The sequence below is a fragment of the Wolffia australiana genome, chromosome 19 (genome assembly GCF_029677425.1).
Source record: "Wolffia australiana isolate 7733 chromosome 19, ASM2967742v1".
In the NCBI taxonomy this organism is placed as follows: domain Eukaryota; kingdom Viridiplantae; phylum Streptophyta; class Magnoliopsida; order Alismatales; family Araceae; genus Wolffia; species Wolffia australiana.
In genome coordinates, this window is record NC_135853.1 from 1,336,823 (window position 1) to 1,342,822 (window position 6,000).

Genomic DNA, 6,000 nt, shown 5'->3' on the forward strand with positions numbered 1-6,000 from the left:
TTTGAAGGATGATCTAGAGAGACTGGAATGTATTATAGAGAGAGAGAAACAGTTTTAGAAGGAGAAAATGACTGAAATGAAGAGATAGAGAGAAAATGAAGAGAGGGTGTAGAAGAAGTTTGAGATGGAGTTTGATCGTGCAAATGAAGAATATTTTATATGAAATTTTGAGGGCATGAACTTCGAATATGGATGGAGATATATAGAGAGAATGAAATAATTATAGTGAGAGAAAGTAGGGAAAATGAGTATTTAGACTGAGAAAATGATGTATTTTAAGGGTAAATGGATGGATGATGCTGTGAAAATGGAAATCTAGGTTCCTAAAAACTCAATGCAAGTCTGTTGAGCCCTCAATGCTTCATCTATAGTGTGGATACTTACATTTTGCTAGGATCAGGCATTTTTCAATACAAAAAAGAGACAAGATTGAATGAAAACTTCAATAAACTTACATTAAGCAGGTTGAACAACCTGGATTCTGAAATATGCCTTGGCTTGATGGCCAGCCACTTGCTAGACCACGTCCAGAATGAGAGAAAATGAGGGAGAGAAGAGTATTTATAGATTGAAAGAATTACTAAAAATACCCCTTTGGGTATTTTCTATTTTTGTTTCTTGCCATTTTTGTCTCTTTTTCTCCAGAGTTTCCCCTTCTAATCTTCAACTTCTTTCTTTGTAAGGCTTTTGAGTGCCCAATGGACAAGTCAGGTAGTGGCCCATCTTCCTCTGATTTCTCATTTGAAGGCCTAAAACACCAATTTTCTCCTTTCAAGCCCCTTTTTGAGAATCACTAAACTCTGAAAAATTCTCCAACTCTTGAAGAATTGTATCTTCTCATTCTTGTGAATTTTTTCACATGTAAAAATATTTAATACTCATCATTACTAAAACTTCTTGACTTCAAGCAGTCAAGGATTTTAGTAAAAAATAACCATAATGTGCGAAAATTAGAATTTATAGCTTATGCATAAATATTTAGTTGATTCATATAATAACATGATAAACTGTAAATTAATAATACCATAATCATGAAGAATGTATCTAAATATCCGTTCATTTATCATGTTATCACTCAGGTGTGAGGACCACTAACACAACCATGACATGAATTAACTTGTTTGGGAGTTTGGTATAATAGCATTCAAGGATTCATATGAATCAATTAAGTGAATCTTTCTACTAAAATAAGGGCGCCAAGATCGAACGGCTCTCATTGAAACACATGGAGGGTGGACAATAATAGATGCAATGGAATGAATGATGTGAGTGTAGGTAAATCAATGAAAATTTACGCCAGAAAACGTTGACCTACAACGAATAATTCATTAGAAGACAAGAGGTCCTCTAATGGTAAACCATGAAAATATTTTAAGGAATTTACAAATGCATTATCCACTTTAAATACTACATTATCCCCTAATTGGCTCATAGTGTTCTTTTAAGCGTCTATTCCTTTGTGGAATTTCCCTCTCTCCCTGCTAACTCATGTCAGATATAATTGCCGGAGTTTGCCTCCTCTCATTATCCATTTGATTTCTAATGTCCTTCTATTTGTATCTCCAATTCACCATTATATTTACCTAAGTCATGTTTATCATATAAAACTCCAAGAAGATGTGAGAAAACCACTTGACTCTAAAGAGTCAAATGGGGTTAGTCTAAAAAATCAATAACATATATAAAAATAGAAATTAGGAAAATAAATCATAAATATATCATTTTATCCTTAAATGGTGAACAATGCTAGTGAAAATGTAAAAATATTTTTTAAAAATTAAATATAAAAGTATCATTTTACTGATATAATTTGACGTTATCAGGCATCCATACCCGTCGATGAGAGCAAACCTAATCCAATACCCAAAACAAAAAATCCTATATCTCAATTTCATATCTAAACCTATAATACTAAATCTCCGGTGGTGGAACAAGCGACGATGGCACTAAAGGAAGTAATAATATTTGGGAAGGGAAAAAATGTGTGACCTACGAGCCCGGGCTTAATATTCGTGGCTAGATGCAGATCCGTGCTAGCAAGGAAGCTGGTGGGACCCAAGGTGGGATCAATAAATGGCGTGGGCTGTTGATTGGTGATGGCGGCAGAATTCAGGTGACCATGAACATGGCCACGGGCGACGAAGATCATGAGAAACAGCGGCCACGCGTGACGGCAGCTGCAAGCGGTCACATTTGCGTCCTGGGCGGCTGCGTGTGTTCTAGCGCACGACGATGGACACAAACAACAACCATGGCGATGACAACAATGGTTTGGATGGGCGGCTCGTGACCATGATAAATTTCAAATTGTCATGTTTAATTGATGAATATTACATTATATTTATGTGTTTTAATGGCCATATTTGCATGTTATCATAGATAAATGGAGATAAATGACTTATACTTTGATTTTATTATTGTTTCTAATTTTTTAGTATTTTTACATGGTATTTAACCTCATTTCATTGAAGAAATATTATTTTACAGGCCTCAAATACTTGGCTAAAGGTTGGTAAGGCTTTCCTAATTTTTATGGAATTTTTCCATATTTTTATATAATTGTTTGACCAATATTTAGCCAAGAAATGATTTTTACAAATTTAAAGAATACATATATTATTTATTTGGCATTTTAGAAAGCATTTTTAATATATGTCATTCGCCCAAAATTCGGACGAATAAGTGGATGCATATTATTAAAATAATATTAAGAGAGAGAGAGAAAGAACATTATTGGCTCATGGCATCGCAAATCGCGATGCCATAATGAACGAATGATTGTCTTAAAAGGCATCAACGTGGCATGGGCAGCAAGAGAGAGCTACAATTTTTTTTTCTTACTTTTACTTTTTCGTGCAATAAATATACGCAGAGAATCGATCTCCGCGTGCATTTAATAAACGAGAATATTCCTCGTCCGCTCAGTCGGTAAGCCGCGTGCATTTAATGCATGCGTCAATCGACACACATGCATTAAATATAAAACAAAACAAAAAAATTGCGGCACAGTTTAAATAATGAAAGCTGCAGTCGATACGCCGCGTGCATTAAATGTACGCAGAAATCAACTCTACGGTTTATAAATGCGAACAAAAGTGTGTTTTGTCTTTTTCTGTTTTTTTATTAAAACAGGGCAACATAGCGTTCTCTTGTTCATTCAAATGAGGCAATCATTTCGCGATGATTGCGACCCTTTGAAGTGCACAAAATGTGTCAAAACGTGATCTGAGAAGGGGGGAAAACGAAAATAAAAGTGTCGACCAATCATAAAAGGGCATTTTATGAGATATTTTGAAGAGAAATAAAAGATCTAACGGCCTGGATTAATCATCAATAAAACCTTGATATCTTGAGATCTAGGCGTTTGATTGGGCTGAAAATTTGGCCAAGAAGGACACATGAGTTGCTTTGGAAGTCGACAGATCATGATTCTGCATTCAAAGTTGTAAGTTTCTGATTTGTATTTTGAACTTCTTCTTTAGAGATTCTAAAATGCCTTGGCATGGGCAAAATCTACATACTGTAGAAGTTGATTTGAATAAAATTAGCATTGCAATTTGAGTCCAATTTGAGATCTGATTTTTAATATTTAGTTTTAAATAAATTTCGAACAATTCTGCATTTTTAGATTTTTCAATTTGGGTCGGATTTCACTTTTCCCCCAAATTCTTCACTTTCTTTCTCTAGGTTAATTTGTCTATTTGCTCTCTCTAGATTTCAAAATTGATTGTTTGGAAATTCAATTCAATATATAAAAAATCTAAATATAATATTTCATCATAAAATTCGTCCGTCTTGAAATCCAATTTCAAAACCCCCTTTTTGATTATTAAATCCCAATTTTAATTCATAAAAAATCTTTTAAAATTATAAAATAATTGGGAAATTAGTAATCCAAATTAATCTGATCTGATAATTAAAACTATAGTATCTTGAGTGTTTTGACCGAAAATATTTAAAGTCAAAATTAAGTTTTTACTTAATTTTGATTAATTAAAAACATCATTAAGTATAATTAAGGTTTATTGAATACAAAATTAATTCATTCTAGAATTAATTTATTAAAAATTGGATAAAAATTCTCGCTTGCTGCCTCCTTGTGGTTCGACCCCTTGCTTGCTCTATACACTGTATTTAGTGATTAAGGGTATTTATAAATTTTATTGTATAGGTCTAAACGCCCAATCGACGACGTATTTACACATCATTTTTAGGCTTATCAGACCACATAGGGATGTATACGATGATTGGTGTGCGAGAAACGATCACAAACCTCTGGGTGTAGGAGGTGGCAGCCTAGGAATGAGCGGCCACCGGAGACTTACTCGGGGCAGCTATGGCATCCGACGCCTGAGTAGTAGTCGTGAAATGGCAGCTTTATTGGCAGGCACAAGGGCAACGACCGCAAGAGTGATATCTGGGAGCGATTGCTATAGGTGGCATTGTTGGGGTCTAAAGGCCTTGACATGGATGAACAAAACAAAACATTCCACAGCGGAAACCTTGAACGAAATCAAAATGACATCATTAAAACTACAAAACAAAGTACCTTTGCACGGATCACATCCATGATTTTTTCGATCCTAGAGCGAGACGAGTTGAGACGCTCAAGTGTGCAGCCTCTAGACGTATCCACACAATCCTCGGCACGTCAAATCTCCTCCTTCTCATTAACAAGCCCCGTTCTACCTCCACCGTCGCCGTTATACCATTCCAATCGCATTGGGCATGGAGAGGGGTGTTGGGAGAGTGGAGAAGAAGAGGAAGGCCCCTGAATAATTCTAGCCTAGGTGCATTTCGTTCAAGACCTTCCCCTATTTATACTAAGTGGGTATTTTTCATAAAAAACCCCAAAACTTAAGTATATCTTTCGACGTCCAAAAGATTATTTGCGTGTGACCCTCTAGGCCCATTTATCCGTCTAGTTAACGACTCTAGAGGCCCAATAGCATTTATTGGCCTTCCAAATTAATTAACTACGTTATCATATAAATTAATTAATGTCAGATCGATTTAACCCAATCAATGGGTCGAGTCTCCAACACGTGGGGGGCCAAGCTACACCTCGTGTTCTAGAAGATACAACAGAGTGTGTATCGACTCACTCATGGAACCTGTTCATCATCAATTACTGCGTACATATAATCCCTTATCCACTTGACGCTCCTTGGATGACTTAGGGTATGGTCAACTGTCAAACCCTAATCGGTCATCCGAGTTAGTATTGATGCATTCAAAAATCATCGGAGAATTCTTCTCTGATATTTCACTGCCTTGGCAAAGGACTTCATCGCATTGTCTTCCTTGAGTTGTCACCTCTCATACCAAGGGTGGACGATCCCATCTTGACAACTCAATCATCTTCGTAAACTTCTTGATGTGCCCAAACTAAGACCGTGTAGAATTCCATGATTAGAGAGTCGTTGGCCATAGTCAAAGTACAACCGTCCATCCACAAGACGTCTTTGGTGTCTCAGGTTTAAGAAACGCTTACACAACCATGATGTGAATCGACCTGATTGAAAGTTCGGTATAATACCATTCAGGGATTCGTATGGATCAATTCAATGAACTCTTTCCACTAAAGAGCACCAACTATCTATCCTTAGTGTCTCCACACTAATGGCTATAGGACTGGCCATACTCATCATATGAGTGAGGCTAGATAATGCAATTCAATCATTATACTTCGATGTCCTTCTCGCATATCCTTCAAATAGGAATGTTTAGAACACATGCTCAAAGACTAATGATCTCTGTATTACGATCTCATCATAATTCACTAAGTCCGATCATGTATTTATGGACTTCATCATAAGCATCACACGTGCATTATAATGAATATGTTGTATTAATGAATATGGAACGAGATGTGGAATGTGTGATTGGCTTTCTGGCCACATATACTTCCATCAGGTGCATGGACAGAGTCCATGAACGGAATTAGTGGCGTTGGGGCGGATTGACGACTGGGAATGACGACTCCAATCGGGGTGGCTA